Here is a 27,296-nt window from a genome sequence, read left to right as displayed (position 1 = left end):
GTGCCTTGGGTGCCCCCAAGATTTTCAGGAATTCTTACACACACACATAGACACCTGGTAACTCTAGAAGTTAATACCAAGTGTAGGAGTTGGCTTGTCTGCCAGATTATTGGTGAGCATAAGTATTTGGAAAAAATACTGATAAGCTCATTTAAAACTACATATGAATAATGAAATATAATAAACATCAGCCTTAAACAGAAGGCATAATTACAGAGAGACCTTTATAAGTAATTTTCAAAAAAATAAGTTCAAAATACCATAAGGGTCAATGATTCCCATCACCTTTAGTCTTCAATTCAATGCAATAAATATTTATTGCACATCAACATCATTAAACCAACCCACAGAGACTTAACAGAGGGGAAGGGTTATTCATGTGGATGTGCAGAGAAGAGCATTCTAGGCAGAAACATTGTAAGCTCACACACCCTAAGGTGGGAGGATGTTTGAGTGTGTGTGTGTGTAGGTATAAGATTAGTATATCCTTTGGCTTTGCCCTAAGGGGTAAAAAATTAATTACTTTACCTCAATAATTTGAATTTTCCTAAATTAAACTGAACCGTGAAATTGAAAACCTATTGAAACAGATAAATATTGAGCTAATTCTTCTAGGAGAAATAGCAAAGGTTCGAGAAGTGAAGGAACACAAAGGGGAGATGAGAGCCTGGGCTCAGCTGATGCCTCTGGCGTGCTTCACGGATCAGCGATGACTCTCAGCATTTGCTACCATCGGCTGCCAGCACAGTCCTCTGCCTAGAGCCACCTATGAATTCAGGCAACCGGATTCAGAATCCTCTGAAAAGGCTGAGGCTTTGCCGTGTGGAATTTTGGTCACAAACAAGAGAAGGCTTCCAAGAAATCCATGTTATTGTGCTCCACAGAACATGGACATCTTCAGGCCATTCCGGATGACATTTACAGCAGATTTCTAATTAGCAACTGCAAGTTCTCTTCTGAGCATCTCTAATGAAAGTATCTCTGACTGTTGATGTAACAATCTCTCTTCCAAACATGGAGCATTAGATTTTATATAATACAGCTTATGTATGTATGTATGATGTATGTATGATGTATGTATGTATATACTTTTTTTTCATGAGATCCCTGCAGCCACCTTGTGAGGTACACAAAACAGGTGTGAACTCCATTTTACTGTTGAGGTATCTCGCCAGGGCATCTGCAAATACTTGGGCAGGTCGTTCACCACACAAGGAGACCAGACTAAGGGGCAAGAGAAGGCTGAGATCCATCTCACATTCTGTTCACCAAGCCTACTGCCTGTGGGGCTACACCCATGCAGAGGGGGCGCCTTTTCTAATTTGCACAAAGGCATCATATGGGCTAGAGGTAGCCCGGTATCTGGATCTTGGAGGGATTAAACGACTTGCCTAAAATCCATTCAGGAATTAACTAATCAAATTTTTCTTAATTAAATTTGCATTTCCCTATAATACACTAAAACAGACTCTGACGCATTGTTAACACAGATAAACAGCCTTCCTTCTCAGAACACTTTGCAAGCATCAAGTTCATTGATTTCCACCCCCACTTTTAGGTCATTTTCTAGTTTTATTTTGACTTTTTCTTTACTGGACAGCCTACAGAGTTTGCTAATCACAAGTCCCAAAGCATGGGACTGATTTAAGCTGTATAAACATGTGAATCTCAATTACAGAAGTAGATGGAAAGAGAATTAAATAGTATCACAACTTCATTAAAATTGATATTTCTGAATGATTTGACATGTATAATTTGGTCTCATACATTATATCAGATGGTTATAGCCTCGAATTTCAGTGATCATTGAGTAGACATTTTTACTTTGAGATTCACAAATCTTTGAGGCCTCTCAAGGAGTAAAGTGTTGACTAGAAATGTCAATTAAACCTTGCTTGCAGTTTGACATTTGTACTTCCCCTTTATTCTACATGTAACCCTCAAAAACCTGGGAGGTAAGGCATCACTGCCTCTAGGCAGCCTCCTCCCTCCTTCAGTCTGAGTTAGATGCCTCCTTCCATTCTCTGAGAGGCCCTCAAAGAGGACCTCTTCATCAGGCTGCTGCTTCTGACCATTTATTTACTTTTCTGTCTTCCTGGAAATAAATAATAACTCCTGGAGAACAGACGGCTTGTTTTCTTTGTTTTTGTGTTCACAACATCTAATACATGCAAGAGTCGATAAATGTTTGCCTTTATTGATTGAATGATTACCTGAGTGGAAGAGAAGAAAGTGTGAAGTTTGTTCCTATAGACCTAACCTCATAAATAAGGAGTGGACTTCAAACTCCATTGTTCAAAGATCTATAGAAGATATCACACAGACAGACAGACAAAAATTCAGAAGATACATGGATACACAGACAGAGAGACTGGTTGAGACAGCTCGTAACCTGCTTTGAGTCCTCAAGGTGAGCCTTACCATCACTATGCTATGGAAAGGGGAATAGGGAAGAGAGGAAAGCATGGACTAAATGGGATGGCAAGTTAAGTGGAAATGTGTGCATAAGTACATACACAGGAGCAATAGAAACGTCTATAACCACGTCCCCAGTCTGGTGAACTTGAAAGGAGGTACCATGTACTAAGAGTCTGGAAGCACAGGTTTCAGTCCCCTCCTTCATTCCCTGTCGTTACTCTCTTCACTCCCAAGATATAGACAGGCAAGTTGACTTTCCCAACCAGCAAACTCCCTATTGATAAAACAATGAGATTTAACTAAAGTCCTTTTTAACCCTGACTTTCCATGAACTATAAGAGCTTTCACTGCTATGTGAGTCTTTTATACTTAACGTCAGTGTTCCAGAAGGGGGCAGCATTAATTCACAGTAGGGAAACCAAGAAAAAGTTTTTACTTTAGCTAGTCTTCAAAGCAGTAAAGGTTGGTAAGCTGGATGAAAGGGGCATTTAAACTCTTTCTTGAATTTGGTGTTAGTACATAAGGATATCAAGAGTAGGAAAGTGGGTGGAAGCCTGGTATCCACTCTGCTGTCTGGGCATTTAGGGAGGAACCAGTCAAATAGCTCTGTGAGGAAGAGATCAGTCCTTGTTCACTCACCTGACGCTGAGTGCAGTTTCTGGCATATAGTAGTTGCTTAATAAATGAATGATTGATAAAGAATGGGGATGGAATGGGTTCCTAGGGCAAGTCTCAGTCATAGGTGTGAAGTAGGCAGATCTATCTTTGGAGTTTCTCTCCTTACACTCTGTTCTAGGACCCATCCCTCCTTCGATGACCTTAACATAGTTCTGTACCCCTGCAGCTTTTCTTACCGCTGCACTCCTCTTCTTTACATCTACTGATACATCCACTCATTTACTTAACAAATAAATTCTTTTTTTTGAGGACGATTAGCCCTGAGCTAATATCTGTTGCCAATCCTCCTCTTTTTTGCTTAGGAAGATTGGCCCTGGGCTAACATCCGTGCCCCTCTTCCTATACTTTATATGGGACACCACCACAGCATGGCTTGATAAGCGGTGCATAGGTCGACGCCCAGGATCCGAACCTGTGAACCCTGAGCCGCTGGAAGTGGAGTATGCCAACTTAACTGCTATGCCACCGGGTTGGCCCCCACAAATAAATCGAACACCTGACAATATACCAGATTTTGCTCTGACTCCCCTGCCCTGACAAATTACAGGCTAATTAGCCTTGCGCCTTAAGATATAATAGTTCCTAAGGGTAACTGTATTAGGGAGTAGGATTAAGCCTAGGATTAATCTGTATTTTAACATGTGCCAGGAGATGGACTTTATAAAATAAAAAAAGTGAGTCTCTAATACTGGACACATCAGGTGGTAAAGGTTATGGTTCAGGGTAAGAGGATCTGTTCAGCTCCTCAGGAATCCCACCATCTATGTGAGCTCCCCAAGAGAAGACTTGATGGCTTTGTTCCAAAACTGACCAAGTGGGAGGAGGTGCAAAGGAGCCTTAGAGATCACATATTCCACCTGATGCATTTTTTATATGAGGAAGTGAAGACTAGGGAGGTTGTTACTTTCCCAAGGTACTGCTGAGGAGTTGCAGAGCAAGGTCTAGAAGCAATTCTCCAGGGTCCTGTCCAGTGCTCTCTCTAGGGGTTTGCTACTCTTATTTTTATCTCATACCCACCTACTCATTGTCTGTTATAGTTTTTTTTAACGGATTTTAATTTTTAGGGCAGTTTTAGGTTCACAGAAAAATTGAACTTATCAATTTGTTCTTTCATAAATCATGTATTTGGTGTTGTATCTAAAAAGTCATAGCCAAACCCAAGATCATATAGGTTTTCTCCTATGTTATCTTCTAGGAGTTTTATAGTCTTGAGTTTTACATTTAGGTCTATGATCCATTTTTAGTTAATTTTTGTATTTTATTGGGGGTGGGCGCTAATGTAAATGGTATTGTGTTTTAATTTCAAATTCCACTTGTTCATTGCTGGTTTAAGTCAAAGCAATTGACTTTTGTATATTATCTTTGTATCCTACAACCTTGCTATAATTGCTTATTAGTTCCAGGAGTTTTTTGTTGATTCTTTTGGGTTTTCTACATGGACAACCGTGTCATCTACAACAAAGATAGTTTTATTTCTTCTTTCTCAATCTTTATACCTTTTATTTCCTTTTTTATCTTAATGCATTAGCTAGGACTTCCAGTACAATGTTAAAAGGAAGTAGTGAGAGGGGGGACATCCTTGCCTCATTCCTAATCTTAGTGGGAAATTTTCTAGTTTCTCACCATTCAATACAATGTCTGCTGTAGGTTTTCTTGAGATGTTCTCTATCAAATTGAGGAAGTTCTCCTCTATTCCTAGTTTGCTGAGAGTTTTTAAATCAAGAATGTGCGTTGGAGGGGCTGGCCAGTGGCGTAGCGGTTAAGTTCGCACGCTCTGCTTCAGTGGTCCGGGGTTTGCAGGTTTGGGTCCTGGGCGCAGACCTACACATCTCTCATCAGGCCATGCTGAGGCAGTGTCGCATGCAGAGCAACTAGAAGAATGTACAACTATGACATACAATTATCTACAGGGGCTTTGGGGCGAAAAAAGGAGGAAGATTGGCAATGGATGTTAGCTCAGGGCCAATCTTCCTCAAAAAAAAAAATTAATTAATTTAAAAAATTAAAAGAGAAGAATTTAAAAAAGAATGTGTGCTGGATTTTGTCAAATGTTTTTTTTCTGCATCTATTATGACCATTTGATTTTTCTCCCTTAGCCTTTTGATACAATGGATTACATTAATTGACTTTTGAATGTTGAACCAGCCTTGCATACATGGAATAAATCCCACTTGGTCAGGGTGCATAATTCTTCTATACATTGTTGGATTCAATTTGTTAGTGTGTTTTTCGACAGATTACTGGGCTCTCCCATGCATCTATTTCCTATTTCTCCAAAACAGGAATAATCCTTGTCCCCCGATATTCTTCTAAATGCCCTGTGCTGCCAATACGCAGGAATGGTGACAGCCCATCAGCTCAGGAGTTAAGCCTGATTTGGAATCCAGCTCTGCCACTCCCCAACTACGTAAACCTGAGCCAGTCATTCACCCCCTGAGCATTTTCGCTCACTTTTTTACCATGTATACATTTAGGACATCCAAAAATGGCATTTAAAAGCAGCTGCCCAAAATTTCGATTAGATCACTAACTTGCTTTATTTCTGTTGAGATGATTAAATCTACTATGTATGTGAAAGCACTTCATTTTTCTCTCTCTATTTTGCTGTCCTAAGATTGCACTTCCCCATAAAGCATCATCCATCAAGCCTTGCTGTGCATTCTGTTTTCTAGAAAATTTGAGCCATGATGTTTATTTAAAGTACCATTATTATTAGGAACATCATTACAGCACTTTTTTCATTCATTTCCTGTTTTAACTTACTGGCTACTCATCAAGGCTATCCCTAGGGAACAATTTATTCAGGTGAAATCAGGCTAAAAAAGGACACCAAATGCAGTTCAGAGGAAGAAAATACATCCCAAAAGGGCGATGTGAAGATAAAAGGTTTGTTTGTAAGGATGGAATAGCTGCCTCTTCTCTTTCAGGAACACCTCTGCTTTAGCAACCGTCTGCCTGGTGCTAATATTCCCGACTGAGGCCCCCATTAGAAGCCTACTTTAGGGACTGTCCAGTCACGTGGTCCCTTGAGGTAGATGCTTGGCCATAAGCACACATACACACACACACACACACACACACACACACACACACAAACACACCCCCCCCATGTGTGGCCTAGAGCAGTTTCTCCATTTCACATTTCTCAAAATTTAAGGCCATGGTTCCCCAATTTTCCTCTTTTGCAGATCCTTTCATGAAAGAAAGATCTCTTTGTCACTAAAATATAGGAATTACATAATCTCAGAGTAAATGGTCTTCCTTTCAATTAAATAAATTTAGCCCTAAGAAAAAGTTCCTACGTTACCCTTATTTTTCTCATTTTACCTCATACGAGTGAAATTTTGTCACAGACCTGTGTTTGGAAACCACTGGCAGAGGGACAACTCAGTTAATGAGCTAAATAAAGAACTGGAAAAGGCTGACTCACCTCACCAAGGTGAGGAATGTTCCAGGGTGGACAAACACCAGGAAATACTCAATTCAAAAAGGACAGTTTAGGATCAACCTCAATACTTTTGGTAGTTAAGACCACTGTGCATTTAATAGACCTTGCGCAGCAAAGCAGAGAGGAGAGTGTTGGTCAAGTAGCCCAGGCTTCCTTCTCTTCCTTTTGTGGAGGTCATCCTTACACCCTACATTGAAGGCCAACTTTTTCATTACTTTTTTGGTTATTATTTCAATATAAGTTTTCTCCAAAAATTTCTGAGGTATTATGGCCAATGCCATAGAGCACTGAGTAGGATTAACACCCATGAACATGTGTTTGTTTGTTTGTTTGTTTGTTTTGGGAACATGACTCTCCTCAGTGACTCTTGTGGCCTTGGAAGAATGTGAAGCTTTTGGTGTTTTAGGAATCATCCAGAGCAGGATCAGACACAGTCCCTACCCTTGAAGTCCTAACTTGCCAACTTTATATACACACAGCACACATAGTATTAAAAGACACAGGGCATACCAAAGGGTTAATTTTGTATTTGGTTTTAACGTCTGCTTTAATTCCCTAATAGATGGAAAGAAAGGAAGAAAAGAGGATGGGAGAGAGGGAGGGAGGGAAGAAGGGAGGGAGAGAAAATGGAAAGCAGTGGTGACGGTTCCCAGAAAGAAGTGCAATGGTTGGTGGGAGATTTATGGGAAGTGAGAGCCCGGATCCTGCCCAGCTTGTCCGGGAATATTTCCTGCTGGAGGGTTCTTTGTTAAATGCTGTCTGGTCAGCCTTTCCAGGGAGTCAGTTTTGGACTCTAATCCTCACATTTAGAATCACCAAAGCCAAGCCAAGGTTGTTTTCCAGGAACAGGGTTTTATAGGATGAGGCTACTTCATGCATTTGTGTGGTAATTGGTGAATATTCACTTCATATTTAAGAACAGAGTCAGGACAGGAAAAAAAGGAGTAATATTACCATAGCTTGGAAAGCACTCATTAAAAAAAAAAAATTCCTTTCTGTCCAGCATAGATATGGCCTTACCTGACAGTGGGTATGAAATGGTTACTCTGAAACCTCTGAACTCCTAAAGTCGTGAAGGACTTTGATTGATGTTTCAGAGTAAACATCATGACACCAATACTTATGTTTAGTAAACTACTTCTCAATTAGGAAATAGTAATAACAACAACAGTATTAGCAGCTAGCACGTATTGAACTCTTCCCACATGCCAGCTACTGTCCCAAACGGTGATATCACATTTAGTCCTTACAATAGCCCAGAAAGTTATTTAATATAATTATGTCCCTTCTGCAGATGAGAAAATTATGTCTCAGAAAGTTGAAGTAACTTATTCAAAATTAATCTGACAATAAAGGTGGAGCTAGGGTTTGAGCCCAAGCAGTCCAACTGCAGAGCCCCAGGCCTATGACCATTGTATATTTCCCTCCGTTCTAATAGTTACTTTTCTCACTACAATGGGAAATGGATAAAATATCTTTTCAGTCACTCTGAGTTTTAAAGTTAGATAGATATAGATTTAAATCTTGATGTGTGACCTTAGAAAAGTCACTGAATTTCTCGGAGTCTTAGTTTTTCATTTATACAATGGAGATAGTCATATCACCCTGCAAGATTACTGTGAAAGTGAGAGGTAATACATGGCAGCCATTCAATACACAGACAGACAGGACACAGACTGTCAAGATTAAAAAGGGAAAACATGAGACAAACAAAATACACAGAGCCCAGGCACTCAGGACAGATCTCCAGGGTGAGGGATAAGTGGTAGATTAACACCAGAAAGATTGAAGGAAGTATTTTCCCTTCAAGCAACTCAATTGATAAAGTAGACTTTGAGTATATTTGCAAAATAAGAAAAGATTTCAGATAATAACATAAAAAGCAAAACAAAACAAACAAACAAAAACCAAGAAAAGAGGATCAGTAGACGCTGTACAGAGAAAGAAAGCAAAACCCAACCATTATGAAAGATTAAGCTATGAGCCATAGCAAGCCAAATTAATTCACAAAGTAAAGGAGGAATTGAAGCTTATATCAGAACCTATCTGCCTGTCATACATAACGCAATATCCACAAAAGTAGCTTACGTTAAACCCCATGTGAAACCAGACCTAGTTTCTCACCCTATGTTGTGGAGCAGTCATCTCTGTGACTCTCTTGTTGTCTCAAGGAAGCTCTAGGTTTAAGAATCACTCTAGTAGAAGCCTAGATTGAGTGGACATCCACTGGCTATTGCAGTTAAAAATCTGATGTGCAGCGTGCAAAAACAAATAGATAACAGACCTTAGAGAAGATCACCTGGTCCAGGTCTCCAGCCTTCTTGTGCTCTGCATTCTCTAAGGAATGGAATTTCCCAGTCCCGTCGAGTTTCACAGCCTTTCCACTGTGGAAACACTAAAGATCTAAGGTGAAAAGGAAAAAAAATTAGGAAGGGTGAGAGTGTTAATGATAGCACAAATAGCCAAAGCACAATCTAAAATAGACTGAGAGGGGATCTACTCTCCTGGCAGCAGAAATATCCATGAGCATCTTGCTACCATAAGTTGGATTCTTCCACACTATAGGTCCCCATCTTCATGGTGCACTGTAATGAAAAGGTAAAATTCAGTCAGTTAAACTTGCAGTGGCGAGATTTACTTAATTGCTGTCTACTAAAACAAAATCAACAATCTTAATGTCTTTGGGAAGAAAATTACTGCATTCCCAGCCTTTTTGGAGAGACCCTTCAAAAAGGCTTTTATCCATCAAACGCTACTTTCAGAAACTGGCTTTGAAGACAGCTATTAGAATACAAAAATGGAATACAATATGATTGTGACTGTATTCCTCATTTTATCCTGTGCCCATGGTGTTTTAATCTGCTATTATCATTTGAACATCAAGCAGGCACTCAATGGATATTTGTTAAATAATAGGAAGTATTTGCTAAAGAGTTTTAAATGGCATTTCATGGTATTAAGACCAAGGGTTTTAAGACCAAATGGACCTGACTAATTCACTATCTGTGTCTTTGAGCAAGTTTTTTAACTTCTCTAAAGCATCAGATTTTTCATCTAAAAAATGTTGGTATATAGTTACCTCTTCCATTGGGTGGACATTTAGATTAATGAGTTAATTCATATAAAACTCTAGCTCAGAACTACGCTCATGGTAATTGCTAAAAAATGTTACCTACTAACAATTTCACACCTCATCTTAGGCAAATAATGTATACAATTCTTTAATTTGCCTCTTTGGCCATAAAAGTTATATATTAAGACTTTTTGTGATAGTATCAAGCATTTTGTCATTGCAAAATGACACACTTTTTGGTGGAGAATTGTGGGACTCACCAACAAACAGATGAGTAAAAAATGTCTCAGATTTGACTTGTTCATGGCTTCATGGTAGATTATTGTTAGCAGGAGATGGAAGTGGATTTAACAGCAGAGGGCAGAGCACAGAGACCAGGAGGGAGAGAATAATTCACTCCTAAGAGAAGAGCGAAAGGCCTCATTTTCTGATGCTGAGCCTCATACATCTCTGACAGGCACCACTGAAGAAGTACACATTTCAGAGCTGAGTCGTCCATAATAACAGTTACATGAGAAGAAAAGGATGGGCCCTTTTTGTTAAAGGAGGAAGTTGGAAAGAGGAAAAGAAGTGGAAAACTTCACTATACGCAAAATGGAGAAGATCAGGGTAAGGGTGTGGAGGGGCAGTGTGGAATAGTGGACAGAGCATAAGCTTTATAATGGGTTAGATCTAAATGTGGTTTTCTAGCTCAGTTATTTGCTACTTAGGCTAAGCTACTTAACAAGTTATGCTTCTCTTGCTTCATCTTTGCAATGGTAATAAAAATTGTAATTATGTCATAAGGTTGTTGTGAGGATATAATGAAACAACAATGCTGTCAAAGTGCCCAATCCATTTTCTGGTTTGTATAAGGTACTTGGAAAATACTTTTTGCACACTCTGCAGGTGAGGAAGGTACAAAAATGCTTGCCGAAGCATTGTTTCTTGCACTTGCTTACTCATTTCTTCGAACAGCATTCCTGGTAATTGTGGGAGATTTGTACTGCATTAACTTAGCTAAGCTGGAACTACATTTCCCAGAATCCACCTTTCCTTCATGTGATCAGTTCAAGCCCAGACAGGGAAGGCAGAAGCGAAGCCCCAGCTATCTTCTTCTGGTGCTGAGAAGGTTGGTAGGGCGAAGGGCACTGTTGCAGCTCCTGCCTATTGGCACTGACCCCATGGCTTCCTGGCTGGAGAGTGGCAGCAGCCAGGCCCCCAACTCCTCCAGATCCTGCTGCGTCTCCTGCTCTGGGTTCTCCAACTCCTGGCTCAGGTGTGTGTTCAGCTCCACGACAAAGTGGCACCAGCTTCTCATGATGAAAACCCTCATCATCAAAATCGGAAACTTGGAGGCAATAAGGAACCCATATGGGCTCCAGCTCATTTTGAGGGTTCCAGCTCAGACTCACAGGTTCCAGCTTGTCCTTGCTTCCCCGACTCCACAACCTTCTCTTCCCAACCACCTGCCCGTGGACATCAGCTTCCAGCACACGACTCGGAAACTAAACATCACGTAGACTATTTCTCCTGCTTCCATGTTGTGTAAAGTCAAGTCCTAATGACAAATCCCTATAAATATAAAATCTATATATCCTGGTGGTTATACTTCTCTGATAAGAGCCTTGATTGATACAGTGGGAATCTCTCTCTATGTGCCAGGAACTATGTTTTGGGCTGAGGAAACATAGATGAATAAGGTACAACCCCAACATTCACAAAAGATCACAGTTCTTAAAGGAGAAGTCAGCCATCACTCATCATACAAGAAATTATGAAGCTCCTATGGATTTACCTAATCTGGACAGTTCATATAAATGGAATCATATAATACGTGACGTATTGTGTCTGGTTTTTTTTCACTTAACATGTTTTCTAGGTTCACCCACGTTGCAGCATGTTATCAGTAATTCACTCTTTTTTATGGCTGAATAATATTCAATTGAATGGATATACCACATTTTGTTTATTCGTTGTCCATTGGTGGACATTTGAGTTGTTTCCACTTTTTGGAACTATATGGTTCCAAACTAGATAGTGATAGCTGCGCAACATGCGAACATATTAAACACCACTGAATTATACACTTTAAAACTGTTAATTTTATATTACATGAATTTCGCTTCAATAAAAAAAAACTTTTTAAGGTTATGAAGTTATAAAGTTGGTTATCTTAAGTTAAAAGTCGTTCACGTATCTATAATTGTTCAGAATGAAATTTAAGAGACTCTATTGGAGTTTGTGGGTACCAAACTAGTAAAAAGTGTATTCATTAAACTAGATAATTTTCAGTGATGAGATCAAATGCTTTCTACATTTGACTACAATCTGCTTTGTATATTACTCTTTGCACTGCTATTTTGATACAAGCCTGCCATTGACTGGCTTCTTGACGTGCACATAAAATCAGTTAGCATTCAGCCTTTGAGAATAATTCTCTTAATAGGTTACTGTTTTCACCATTTAGCCAACAGAGAAACATCTTTCCACACCACGGCATACTTAGTTAGGAAGGCATTTGGTAACACTTATCAGCCTGCACATGCCAGCAATTAGATGTCAACAGAATTTCTGTGTTCAATCCTTTGTATACAAGGAACACATTAGCCAAAATTTCCAGTCCTCTCACAACTTTCTGAACTCATCAGTTTCTGTCCTTTTACCATGGGGTGACTTTAGAGACACCAGGTAAAGGCCCACCTCATCTGCCTCCAAACTTCCCCTAGAAAGGGGACAGTTTGAAAGCAGATATTAAGATTAAGAATATGCCAGGCCAGTTCTCTTTTCCTCATGTTTCCGGAGGTACAATGAAGAGCTATTATTTGCTTAACTCTTATCGGTGTCAACTTTTCCTTCAACCGCTAACTCAGCCTTTTTGTTGCTGTTGTTTTACTTCTTTCTTACCTCAAAGATCTAATCTGAATGTCATTGTCTTACCGAACTTTCTGACCCCATCTCCCTCCACTATCCTTCTCTTGCACTATACTCCAGCCACACTGGCTTACATTTAGCTCCTAGAACATGTAAAACTCATCTCCATCTCAGGACCTTTATAGTTGCTGCTCCTTCTGCTTGAATATTCTTCCTCAACAATGTCACGTGGCTGCCCTTTTTTCATCATTCAAGTCTCACATCATTTGGTTTCTTTTCACAATGGGCTTCCCCGGCTACAGCAGCCCTCTCAGTCACACTCTGCCACATTACTCTATTTATCTCCTATTTTCTGTATCCCCTCTCTAGATCATATGATCCTTAACATAGGGACTCTGCCTGTCTAGTTCACAGCTGTTTTCCCAGAGCTTTGAACAATGCTGGAGCAGGCAGTAGATGCACAATCAATATCTTGGCTGACTGACTAATAAACTGACAGACACTAATCATGCCAATAAACGTAAAATTAAAGTATGATTCATTGTATGCCATTCCCTGTAACAGAGAATGCTGGAAAAGATCAGGTATTTATTTATGCACGCATATATGTATGTCAGGGGTTTTTTTTGGAGGGGGAGGAACAGGTTATAAGTTCAGTTTTGATACTTTGATTTTGAAGTATTATTGATATCCCAAGAAGTGATACCAAGTAGGCAATTTTGGATTAGACTGGACTTAAAAATTAGAGGTGTGGTCTAGAGATAAATTCATGAGACATCTGCTTCTCAGTGGTTATTAAATGTGGGCATGGATAAGATCATCCAGGAATAAGAAAAAGAATAAGAAGAGAGGAATGAAAGTAAGAAAGGATAACAGTGGAAAGGGAACAGAACAGGAGTGGTCAGTGAGGGAGAAGGATAATCATGCAAATGTGGCACCATATAGAAGACAGCTGTTATGGGCTGAACGTTTGTGTCCTCCAAAAATTCGTATGTTGAAGTCCTAACCCCCAACATGATGGTATTTGGAGGTGGGGAGGTAATTAGGTCTAGATGAAGCCATAAGGGTGGAGTCCCCACGATGGGATTAGTGCCCTTTTAAGAAGAGGAAAAGAAAAGGTCATGTGAGCACACAGTGAGACAGTCGCCCTCTGAAAGCCAGGAAGCAGGTCCTCACCAGGAACCAAACCTGCTGACACCTTGATCTTGGACTTCTAGCCTCCAGAACTGTGACAAAATAAATTCTGTTGCTTAAGCCACCCAGTCTATGGTATTCCATTATAGCAGCCCAAGTTGACTAAGACAAGAGTGTTTCAAGGAGAGAGTTGTACAATGTGAGAGAAGCTGCTGAGCTTAAAGTAAGATGAGGATTGAAAATTAATCCTTTGAACTTAGTCACATGGAAGTTGCTGACAACCTTTGTTAGAATTGTTTTACTGAAATGATGGGGTCAGAGGTCAGACTGGGGAGTGGCAGAAAAGAACATAAGGACTACGAGAGTATATGACTTTCATACACATACACACAAAATTGGTTTTTGCTGTATGTGACCTTGGGCAAACCTCATACATTTCTGAACTTCATGTTTATTATCTGTAACTGGAGCAGCTCATACTTATCTTGAAGATATATTCGAGGATTAAATGATATGACATGGAAAAATCCTTAGAACACCGTGAATACTCAATTGCAGATTCCTTTCACTTCTCCCACTTGAGAGCTTTTAAAATTAAATCTGTTGACCAGAATCAAACATACAAGGATAATATGGAAAGTTTTGCTAATTGTTCGATAAAATACTATGTAAAAACAGTAATTTCCATATATGCATAGAAATTGTATAGAAATTATATATGTGTGTGTGAATATATATAGGATATTTTAGTATTATTATTAATATATATTATATACATACTATATATTATAGTATATATATAACTATATATAGTACATATGTATACATAGTGTGTATATATATATATATATAACAACTGCAGAACACTGTGAATTTATGTCCTATCTATATTTCACCCAGATCTTGAGATTTTTATTGGAGACTCTATTTCCTAACTAGCATATTACCCTATCATTTGGTTCCCTATTTATTATGCTTTCTACAGGAACCATTTTACATGTTTCTTTATTCACTCTCGCTGAGGAGACTGCATTACTTCACTGGTCAATATTGCAGTGAGTTTGAATCCTTCAAAATGTCCATGATCACTTCCAGTTTATAACACTTACCAGTTCAGACCTGCTGTAGTCATTGCAAACTTTAGATGTTCATTTTAGAATCAACTCTATAGGAATGCTGAGCACAAATGCCTATATCCTCTGTTGATTTCCAATATCTTATTTTGACTACAAGTTCTGGGTGCTCCAGGCACATGCTGAACGCTTAAGAAACTATAGCCTCTCTGGTAGTTTTCATTCATGATCTCCCAGTTCAGGTGCTCCTCCTCTGAGTATGGAGGACATTTGTCACATGGGGCAGTTCCCCACCAAATCCTCTTTCCTTGTAGGGAGAAACCAAAGATATCACGTCTTTTTCTTTGCACCACTGTCAGCCAGAGCAGGAACAAATGTCCCAAGCCCAGTTAACCAAAGGCTCCAACATTGGACTGTGACTCTTTAGCAAGAGACACAAAGACATAAGGGACCATTTAGATTCTTTCATAGCAGGAGCAGCAGCCATGGTGTTCTTGTTCTGCATGCAGCAGTAGCTCTAGACTAGCCTGTTTGGGCTAAAAGACCTTGGCTTCCTCCCTACTGTCATAAAAATGCCTTAGTTCATACCCAGTGTCTATGCCTGATTCTCTATCCTCCCATTGATTCTGTGACCTGCTGCTATCCTCGCAGATTTATATACATAAATTTTTCTTCTTTTTTTTTTCCCCTAACATTAGCCAGTTAGTTTTTGTTACCTGCAATCAAAACGTTTCTAACTAATAGAGCGGTAGATCTTCGCAAGATGGACCCAAGCAAGAACCTAGTAACCATGCTTAGTGGCTGAGCTGGCACTTCCTAACAGAATTATTTGTTACTCTTGGCAGATTGCAGGGGGAAAAAACCCCACTGCCTTGCCAGAGCTTCTGTTGCCAGTGACTATCACGCTGGGGGTATTCTCCAGGGAAAAAGAACATTGGGGAAAAAAAAACAGCACTGCAATTTAGATTGCCACTCCATTTAATAATGGGGAAATGGTATTACTTTACTGGTAATTAATTTTTTAAAAAAGCCTCACAAAAAATGTCAGCTGGACTCTGTTTATTGGAATGTATCAACACATCAGACAAACTTAGTCTTGTTGATTTACCCAAGACAGCTAAGCTGACAAATTTCAGTAGAGCCTGTTACAAACCTGGCTCTGGCTTGTCAGAATTTTGAGTCAAGACCGACTAGGACTATATACATGTATATGTATTTCCCTGCCTCTAATGAGAGGCACAGACATGAAAAAGTTGTTTATCCTTTGAGCACTAAACATCACACTGAGTCCCTTTGAAATGTTAAAATTTGGAGCCATTGGTCTGTTATCTACAGAGAGAAAAACAATACTGTGGCTTCATGAGAAATGGATAGGAGAGGGTGAAATGGGAAGAAAAACACCAACAGGAATGATAAACTGGGTTTTAATGACAAATCACTTTGCCAACTGCAACTCTGGTACTGGGTAAGCTGATCTGACTTCATTAGGTGATAGCCAGCCTCCCAAAGCCATCATCAGCCTGGAAGAAAGCCATATGTGTTGGTCGCACAAATGGACATTGATTTTTCAATAAACTGGAACCCAAAGCCAACATCACTCCAATGATATCTTTTCTCAGGAGAGAGGATTTCTCGCTCAAGCCTGGCACCATGTCTCAGCTCTTATATTACAAGAATTACATGGAAGAAGCAGAGTAGAAAACATCAGCTCACTTAAGTCATGTGATAAATGAGGCAATTAAGTCAATTAGATGCACAGTTACTGAGTTATATCTGTTTTGCTTTGTAAAATATAATTTTAAATAGGATCATCTGTCTTACCATACTTGACAGCATTAGAATTCTGTGGGGCAGAAAAAATGTAGTTCATTACTCTATGAAAACAGTGTCTACTCTCCCAACTGGATAAAGTAACCTTGGTCTTTAAGTTGGAGGTTGTGATCCCTTAACTCTTTTTCTGTAAGAAGGCAGGACACATTTTATATTTGCTGTTTGTCCACAATTCTTTAAATGTATGACTTTTCTACTAGTCATCACGTGGTTGGGGGATTAGTAGACAGAACATTAATTTTTTCAATGCATGATTTGCCAGATGCATCTTTTTCTGTGGGAAGAGAGAGAGCATAGTTGCAGCAGATTTACATTGTTCTGGAAGTCACTTGATTGACTTGGTAATGAAAAGACGAGCAGGCTCCCTTGTCTAAAGGAAGAGCACCAGGACCCTTAGTGGCTTAATTAAATGCTGTTCACCACCACCCCATCCCCTTGGTATGCAGAACTTTTCACTGGGGAAGAGGTGTATACATCTGCAAAGGAGCCAACGAGCCTTTCTGGAAGGTGACCATAATAAGACCCCTTGCTTTTGGAGGCTCAACACTTCTAGAGCCTCTGAGAGATTGTGATGGTCCTATCTAAGGTGTGTGGGCAGGTCAGGATACCAGGAACCACCAGGGGAAACTAACCAAGAATGAAAGTAATACTGGACTGGTGGCCAAGGCTAGATTAGAGGCTTATCTAATTGCTTATGAGCCAAATTATGCTTTCTTTGCCCTCCACAAATTATATCTCGTTTGTTTTAAGTAGAATCAACTAAACTTATTGAAGCATTTAAAAGTCAGAATATTTCCCATGGATTACCTTGGCCAGAGCACATGCTCTGCAGTTTGCTCCAAAGCCTACCACTCACAAATACACTATTACTCTCCCTGCTTCATCCATTTCTTTTACTTTCTGGAACCCAGAAGGCAGTTGAGTTCTTCACTTTTTTGTGTGTGTGTGTGAGGAAGACCAGCCCTGAGCTAACATCCAATGCCAATCCTCCTCTGTTTTGCTGAGGAAGACTGGCCCTGGGCTAACATCCGTGCCCGTCTTCCTCTACTTTATATGGGATGCCTCCACAGCATGGCTTAACAAGCAGGGTGTTGGTGCATGCCCGGGATCTGGGCCAGCGAACCCCGGGCTGCCATAGTGGAGCGCGCCCACTTAACTGCTTGCGCCACCGGGCCGGCCCCAGAGTGCTTCACTTTTTGCCTACATGGTTGTGGGAAGAACGTGCCAATTCTGTCACCAAGTGGGGCTGAGAGTGGAAGCCCCTTCTAACCCAGCCACCTGGGAGTATGGTTGAGATACTTTGGCTGAACATGTGAGAAGAAACTGAGTTGTAGCCTTCGGAACATTCTTGGCTGAAACTGAGTGTGTGAGTTGTGAGCTCACACATGAATGGGTAGGGATCTAGCAAGGGCATCATTGCAGGAGAGGACAAGGACATCCAACATGAATTTTTTAAGATAGAATTGCTGGTCAAAGAAAATGTAAATCATAAATTTGAAAAATATTGTCAAATTGACCTTAGAAATGTTGAACCAGATTAAATACTGACCAACAGTTCATGAGAGCACCAGTTTGCATACTAGTCAGAACAGGCCATTATTGATCTTTTTAAGTTTTGCTAATCTGATGGGGAAAAATTGCTGCTTTGATTTGAATTTTACTGAATACTGGTAAATTTAAGTATATAAATGCTGGCCATTTGTATTTCTTCTAAGAACGGCCAGTTTATAACTATTGTTCATTTTTCTTATTAGGTTATTTGCTTTTCCTTATTGAACTGTAAGAATCCTTAGATGGTTCTCCTTTCTCTGTTATATTTGTTGCAAATACTTTCTTCCAGTCTGTTACTTACCTTTTAACTTTGCTGTCGGATCTTTCATTGTGCAGAAATTGTTAATTTTTATTTAGAAAATCCACTAATGTTTTTTACGGTTTTGGGGTTTAATGTCTTTCATAGATCCCCTCAGCTCCACGATTGTCAAAATAATCTCCTGGACTTCCTGTAGGAAGTCCGTAGATTTTTGTATTTGTATTTGATTATTTAATCATCTGAAAGTTATTTTTACATTTGCTGTGAGGTACAGAGATAATTTTTTAAAACACATGGATAGCTAACAACCTCAACACCATTTTCTCATTATTTTAAATCCTAATTATATTTTAAATTAACAGAGGTCTTCTTGCTTTTTGGTTCATTTTGTGATTCCATAAGGCAATTTCCTTACTGGAGATTTGGAGTTGTTGGTTACTCACCATCTTTCTCTCTGGATTCTTCAAAAATTTATAATAGATACTCAGAGTCTGATAAGGATGAAAGTGTGCAGCGTCAGGTTTACACTGCCTGGGTAGTGTCCAGTAATCTCCTGAAAATATAGAACTTCCAATATATTGTGTAAGAGGATGTCGTTTGGCTTGGGGCCAAAGTGAGGCTTTCTATTTCTTCCATACAGATCTTAGGATCTAACCATGGGGAGGGTAAGCTCTGCAAAGCAATTACTTAACCAGCTCAAAAAGGAGAATGCCAGCATCCCAAACTGAGTTTTCTCAGAGTATTTACCCCACTAGTACGTCCCTCCAAGGAGGAGCAGAAATTCTCCCTTCACTAAGGAAAACAAAAAACAAAGGAATGACCATCCCTCTCAAATTACAGTCTCATTTTTTATCTTTTTCAATTTTTTCTTTTTAGGATATCCTTGCATATTTTCTCATTCAGATGAATTTTAACAGAAACTTGTAACTTTCATTTAAAAAATCTTGCTGAGATTTTCATTAGGATTGCATTTAATTCATATATTTATTTGGGTATAATTAATATCTTCACACTATTGAGTTTGCTTATCCTGAAGCTTGTTTATTCAGGCTTTATTATATATACTTCAGTAAAATCATATAATTTTCCCTACAAAGGTCTTGTACATTCTGCTAATTTTACTCATGGGTATTTTAATAATTTTTATTGCTATTGAGTTGGATTGTTTCTCTTTTATTTTTCTAATTAGCTTTTTACTTGTGTATAGAAAAGTGTTTGATTTTTGTATGTTGACATTATATCTTTCTGTTTTACTAAAATTATTGTTCCATCCTTCTCTCAAACAATTCTATTGTTTACAAATGATAAAAGATTGAATTCCTTGCTCCAATATTTCTAACACTGTTTCTTTTCTTGCCTGTTTATGCCTAGTTTGACTTTATTAAGAATGGTATTGATTCATGAGAAATGCCTTTTTGTAATAAGTGTTTAATGTTCTCTAAATCTATTAATCTAGTTGAATTATATAAATAGATTTCCCAATGCGAAGCCATTATTACACTTCAAGAATAAATATTGTTTGGTCATTTATATTATTCTCAGAAAAAATGACTGGTTTTAATTTGTGAATATTTAACTTAAGACATTTGCACTTATTTTTGTAAATGAGATTAATCTAGTTTTCCCCATTTTTTGTTCTGGTTTTAGAACAGGATTATGTGGCTTAATTGGATGAGTTTTGAAGTTTCCAACATTTTTAATGCTTTGGAAAGATTATTTAACAAAGTAATTATTATTATCATTTTGTGTGTGTGTGAGGAAGATTGGCCCTGAGCTAACATCTGCCAATCCTTCTCTTTTTTTGCTGAGGAAGACTGGCCCTGGGCTAACATCCATGCCCATCTTCCTCTACTTTATATGGGACTCTGCCACAGCATGGCTTGACAAGCAGTGCGACGGTGCGCACCCGGGATCCAAACTGGCGAACCCCAGGCCGCCGCAGCGGAGCATGTGCACTTAACCACTTGCGCCACTAGGCCAGCCCCCAAAGTAATTATCTTTTCTTCAAAAGTTGAATAGAACTGGTTTATAAATTCATTTTGAGTGAGTGTCTTTTATAGAGAAAGCTTTTTAATATGGTTATTGATGTATTCAATTTTTACCTCTTCTCAAGTCATTTAAAGTTATTTACACTTTCTTAGAAAATCATTCATTTTTTTTGTTTTTTTTATGGTTTTTTGGAGCAAAAAGTTATTCACAGCATTCTATCAAGATTTCTTGACATTCCATATCTCTAGACATTTTTCCGTCTTTCATATTATATCTTCTCTCTTTTGTCTTTAATACACTTACCAAAGAAAACAAAAGGCTAACTTCTCATTTTATTGATTAAATCTATTATATACTCTATTTTATTAATGTCCACTTATCTCTTTATTAAGTCCTGCTCCTGTTTCAGCAGGAGTCGGTCCTTAGTGTGTGCTTTACTGGAAGTTTTTGAGAGCCACACTAGAGCACTGTGAAATCTGTCAGTTTATGCGAGCTTTTAAGCAATTGTTGAAATTAAGGAAGATACAATAAATTTAATTACAAACTACATTATCTCTAGGTGGATAGAGCTTTTGAAATCTTCTAGTCTAATTCTAATGTTTTTTTCATTTATTTATTCAAATAATATTTTTGAATAAAAAATATTCAATGCCTAGTATGTATTGCATGTTGTGCTATATGCTGAGGATATAGCAGTTAACCAAATAAGATTCCTATCTTTATAGGGTTTACAGTCTGGTGGAGGAGACAGACATTAAACAGATAAACATAAATTAATAGGTAATTTTTGATTGTTCTATGTACTTTGAAGAAAGAAATAGGGTGCTATGAAAGATAGCAACTTGGAGAAATCAAAGAAAATCTCTCTGAGGAAGTAACATTTAAGATAAGAATGATGATAGATGTTAGGTGGGCAAAGAGTGAAGACAGGACAGTGGGGGTGAAGGAAATAGCATATGCAAAAGCCTGGAGATGAGAATGATCTTGGCTTGCTCAAAAGTTAAAAGATGACAGTTTAAGATTAGACCAAATTAAATGGTGGAGGAGAAACGAAGGTAAATGTAGACCAAGACCTGAGCGTCATGGGCCTGAAGCCACAACCAGAAATTTTAAACATGATTGTAAATAAAATGAGAAATCACTGAAAAGTTTTAATCTGGAGAGTGACACAATCTAATCCATATTTCCAAAAGACCCATCTAGCTTCAATGCAGAGAACAAATTGGAGCAGAGCAAGGGTTGAAACAAGAAGAGTGGTTAGAAATTGTTGACATATGTCATGCAAGAAATAATGGTGGCTTGGGCTAGAGTGGTAGAAATGGCAAATGTACACTGATTTGAGGCATTTTACAAGATAAAATCAACAGGACTAGGTGATGACATTTTTATTATGGTAAGATACACACAGCATAAAACTGACCATTTTAAATGTACAATTCAGTGGCATTTAGTACACTCACAATGTTTGCAACCATCACCACCATCTAATTCCAGAACATTTTCATCACCCTAAAAGGAAGACTCATACCCATTAAGGAGTCACCCCCGGTTATGGGCTGACTTGTGTCCCTGTAAAATTCCTATGCTGAAGTCCTAATACTCAGTACCTCAGACTATGACTGTTTTTGGTGATAGGGCCTTTAAAGAGGTAATTAAGATAAAATGAGGTCACAGGTGTGGGCCATAATCCAATATGACTGGTGTCCTTATAAGAGGAGGAGATTAAGACACAGACACGCATAGGGGAGAGACCGTGTGAAGACAGAGAGAGAAAACATCCATCTACAAGCCAAGGATACAGGACTCAGAAGAAATTAACACTGCCAACACCTTGATCTCAGACTTCTAGTGCCAATACTTTGATCTCAGACTTCTAGCCTGCATAACTGTGAGAAAATAAATTTCTGTTGTTTAAGGCACCCAGTCTGTGGTACTTTGTTATGACAACCCTAGCAAACTAATACACTCCCCATTCCTTCCTCTCCCCAGCTCATGGCAACGACTTATTTGCTTTCTGTCTCTATGGATTTGCCTATTCTGGATATTTCTTATAAATTGATTCATACAATATGTGGCCTTTTGTGTCCAGCTTCTTTCACTTAACACAATGTTTGCAAGGTTCATCCATGCTGTAACACGTATCAGTACTTTATTCCTTTTTATAGCTGAATAATATTCCATTGTATGGATATATAACTTTTTGTTTATCTATTCATTGGTTGATGATTGGTGATGACTTTAATGTAAGGAATAAGGGAGAACACGGTGTCAAGAATGACTCCTAGATTTCTAGCTGGAGAACTGGAGTGAATTCATGCCATTTATTGAGGTGGGAATGAATGGAAGAAGAGTATATTAGAGAAGAGATTGCGAAGCTTATGTCTACCAAGGGTTAATGACTAGTGACTTGGCCTAAGCAGATCTGTGTCCTTCCACTCCATTCCCTTCTCTCTTTCTTTAACAGATCTGCATGGGTGATATAATCCAAAGCATTTTAGTGGTTTCAGCCCTTTGCCTTTTCCCATCTACAAAGAAATTAATCCTGGTCATTCTATCCCAAGAATCCTACAGTCAATCAACAAATTCCTCAAACAAACAAATTTAAAAAACTATGGGCAAAAACTTTCAACATATGAACACATAACTGAGTTTAAGTACTAATCCATCTATAGTATTAAAATTCTATCAACTAACAAAGTGATCCTTTCTCTTGGTCCCTGGAACACTCCAGTTATTTTTAAACAGTATTTTTTTCTGATGTTAAAAATAATAAATGCACATTTTAGAAAATTTGGAATATATAGAAAGAAACATAAGAGAAAATAAAAACTACTTATGATATCTCTACCCAAAGATAAGCACTGTTAACATTTTGCAATATTTTTTTTTCTGTAAATTTTATAGAAATATTTCACTAAACTCAGGGGTTGTACTCCCAAAAGAATTGTGGTTGGCAAAACAGTGATTGGCATATTCAAGGTGCTATAGAAAATATAGATTTAAGGAGAAATATTAAATTGTATTAAATTAGCTTTAAAACATAGCAAATAGAAATTCTAGAGCACATTTACTCAAAAAAAAATCTTAAATACTTGCTCTGTTAGAAAGCCCCTGTCTAAATCACCTTCTTCAGTTGTACAGGAAATATTGCTCCAGTGTCATAGCATGCTGGGGTTTTCTATTATGCAGACTCTATCATTTTTTACTTTTTGAACAAGTTTTTACTGACTTGAAACGTCTTTCGCATTCATGGTCTCCATCATTTGTTTTTGTAATTAGTCGTGAAATGGTTGAGTACTTCATCACCCTCACCCCATGCCTTGTCCTAGCCTCTCCACCATTTATCATTGGGCTTAAGAACATATCTCTTTGAGTGTGGCCTTCAATTCCTCCAGTGAGAGGATGGACTCTCTTTTCTTTGGAATATCCCATAGACTGGCTTATATGGTTTCTAGGAGGAGCTAGCAATAATTATGGTCTTCTTTTGTTTAAGAGAATCTAACAAAATTGGGCATGACGATGATGATAATAATAATAATAATAGCAGCATCTTAGGATGACATTTTCTAGGTATTTTAATTAAGACATCGTAATACAAAACTAAGTTATCTAAAAGCCAGAAGTTTCTAATTTTATATATTCTCATACAATTGGAATCTATTGTTTTCGTCATCTGCACTCTTCACTTAATATTCTATAAGAATTTCTTCTATGTGATTAAAAGTTATGCAAAAACATAGTCTTCCTTTGATAAATGTAAAGAAGAATTGATGTATTTTATAGTGTGGTGCTTTGTTTTGGCGGTAAAATAGACATCACAATTAAGTAACATCCTCTCCAGGAGAAAGGCAGCATGAAAACTGGCTTCCTACTTGCAATCTACATGTGGCCGTGGTCAAAGTACTCTCTACCGTGATCTCTTTCAAGGCTATGGTGAATTTGGGGTGCCACTGAAGGCTACTGATAGAAAAAATAAAAATAAAATGTCAAAACTTGGATCACTGTAGCTTGTCACCACTCATCGATATGAATGTACTCTTAAATGCAAGTCTTATTCAAAAGGGCCTGGGAAGACCTGGGCTAATCCAATATCATGGCTCCAAAGCCAATTCATCACATTTAGTCTCATGCCCAAGTGAAAGTAAAATGCTGACCAGTACAGAAAGATGGATTATGCGGCAAAAACACAAAGTCAAAGTAACTATCATTACTTGTCAATATCTCTTGCCATGAGGTAATGGTGGAAACATGGCTAGAGTTTGATCCATTTCTGGAAAAGAGTCATCTGGTAAGATTGTGTATGATTCATTTGTTTCAGAAAATGTCAAACTACCAAGGTTGTTTTGAAACTCACTTCAGCCAAAAATCAATTTTTTCACATTAAATTTATTATATTTTCAAATATTTTTAGAATATTTTATAACATACTTCTAGCTCACTGATATGCATAACGCATTTTAAATGTTAATCTTTCTTATCTAAAAGTATTCTGTTTTATTTAGAAAGATTAATATTTTTATGTTCACAGTCAGTATTTATACACTGGGTTTAATTATTAAAATTTTGTGAAAATACAGATTTGAGTGACTAATTATTTAGAATTACTGAGATAGAAAGAAGAGAAACTAGATTATATTTCCTTCTCTCCAAACTGGGTCACCCTAGGCTATACCACAAATTGTCTCCCAGAAACTGTATTCATCTCACAAATTTTACCTAACTAAAATTCTTGTATTCTAGCCTAGGAAAGTGAGATGAGATTCAAGAGATTTATGATGCCGTATTTCACAGCTAAAGATTGAACTATAAATTCCAGTAGCTGGAAGGAATAATTAGTTGGCCTTTGAATAACATTTTGATTTACTTTTTGGCATCTGTGACCAAAGTCAAGGTTAACTTGAAATTTCACTGCAACATCTGTAAGATTTTTCTAGTCAAGCTCATAAAGGTTCATTGATTCTTCCACTCAGTTATTCAACAACTGCTTTGTGCCAGGTGTTGGTGATAGCAGAGCAAGCAATGTAATCATTTATTCATTCTTTTATTCACCTCATAAATATTCATTGGGCACCTACTATATGTCAGGCATTGTTTTAGACGATTGAGATAAATCAATGAAAAACTTTAGACAAAATTCCAGCCCTCAAGGTATTTACATTCTAACTGGGGGGAGAGGAGGAGTTAAATAAAAGATAAACATAATATATAAGTATATTATGCACTTTCTTAGAAGGTAAAAATGCTATTTGAAAAAAATAGAGCAGGGTGATCAGGGGAAGCACTGAAATTTTAATAGGATGGTCAGAGAAGGCCTCAGTGGGAAAGTGGCATATGAGCAAAGACTTGAAGGAGAAGAGGGGGAGAGCTATGTGCATATCCCCATGGGCAGAGGGAACAGCACGTTCAAAGGTTCTGAAGTAGGAGGGACTGTGCTTGGCATATTTGAGACCCAGAAAGAAGGCTGTGTGTCTAGAGATGAGTGAATAAGAGGAAGAGTCACAGGAGTTGAGGATAGAGAAGTAAGGGGAAAGATCATGTAGGGTCCCATTGGAGGGATTTGGCTTTTATTTGGAGGCAGACAGGCAGCCATTGGAGGGTTTTGAGTGGAGGAGTGAAATGAGCTGATTTAAAGTCCCCAGGAGTGTTCCTACAAAGGGTTTTGGTATCCTGTATATATTCTCCTAATTTACTACATTCCATTTCTGCCATCCAATCCTGATATCTTTCCCTTCTCATCTATGATAAGTTCCCCCTTTAAATACTTTCTCCTTTCAATATTTCACATTCAATATTCTTCCACCTTTTACATGAGTTTCTTTTACAATTTGTATCTCCTTTTTAAGAGCCAGTTTATCATTTTTCTCTGCCTATTCTTTTTGTTTTTCTCTCTTCTTTCAAACTATTTTGCTACTACAAATAATATAAATAATGTTAGCTCATTGTCATAATTCCCCATACTAAAGTATATTCAATACTAATGTTTCCACCCATTTCCAAAAAAATGACATTCTCTGGAATGAGTATCTTTTAACAACTGTGGATAGCATTGGCCTAGGTCTGTGTCTCATTGATCTAAGTGTAGGCACACTCACCATTTCCTAATATATTTTTAACTGCTGTGTCACATCCTTTGAGTTTCTGTGTCAGCACAGCTAAATTTAAAATTTTCTGCAATTTAGCTCCCTGAGTGGCTAATAGAAAAGATATGTGGTTTTTTTTTTCCATTTCATTTCCACGCACTTTGAAAACAGAATAACGTTGTGACCGGAGTTACTTTAAATATCCTATAATATTGGGTAGAAACAGAAACAACACTCAGTTGAACACTTTGTGACTGACTGGGTTCCTCTAATTGGGATTTTAAATTGTTTATTCAATGGGCATAGATGGCAGTGGAGAGGGTTTCCTGTTAGATTTTGCAGGAAGGTCCATTGTACTCTGGTACCTGTTCAGGGCCACTACTCCCACTCCAGCAGACAAGGACAAGGCCTTCTCCCCAAAAGGGACAGAATCACAACCACATTCTGGAAAGTTTTAAGAAGATCTAGATTGCACCTTGTTTTAGTTTCAAATCTCCCAGAAGAAGATCCTGAGATAAGAATTCAGGTTCAAGTAATTTATTTGGCAAGTACAGGCAATACTGAAGAAAAGTGGGGAAGTGACACAGGAAATGGAAGGCAATCAATAAAGGACATGCTATTCCAGCTACCTCAGTGGGCAGCTGGAGCTTATTCCCACAGGGCAACTCTGGAGGGTGGTGCGAAACACGTGATTCAGAATTATTTCCTCCAAGACGCAAGGGAACTGGGGTATATACATACCACCTCCCAGATTCATTGGTCACGGGCTGTTCTGTGGCTATTAACTCCTTGGTGCTTCTGGTCTGCCACTTTTCACAGTTGGGGGGAAAGAGTTGGAAAGGACAAGTCCTTGGGCTCATCTGGAAGTTAGAAGTCAGGCAGAGCAAATGGAGATGTTTGAGTGATATGA

At 38.3% G+C, this 27,296-nt stretch overlaps 1 long non-coding RNA gene across 2 annotated transcripts in view; it reads right to left on the bottom strand.

Annotated features, from left to right (window-relative positions):
* The window catches only part of LOC131419550 (uncharacterized), a 146,202-nt gene that overhangs the window by 50,790 nt on the left and 68,116 nt on the right, over positions 1 to 27,296 (bottom strand). For both annotated transcript variants that reach the window (XR_009223277.1, XR_009223278.1), the window contains one exon: positions 8,829 to 9,129. This is a non-coding gene — a long non-coding RNA (uncharacterized LOC131419550). The remainder of the gene's footprint in view (positions 1 to 8,828; positions 9,130 to 27,296) is intronic.

This window comes from Diceros bicornis, chromosome 21, assembly GCF_020826845.1.
Source record: "Diceros bicornis minor isolate mBicDic1 chromosome 21, mDicBic1.mat.cur, whole genome shotgun sequence".
In the NCBI taxonomy this organism is placed as follows: Eukaryota; Metazoa; Chordata; class Mammalia; order Perissodactyla; family Rhinocerotidae; genus Diceros; species Diceros bicornis.
The sequence above is the reverse complement of the archived record's forward strand: the minus strand, read 5'-3'. Positions and strand labels throughout refer to the sequence as shown.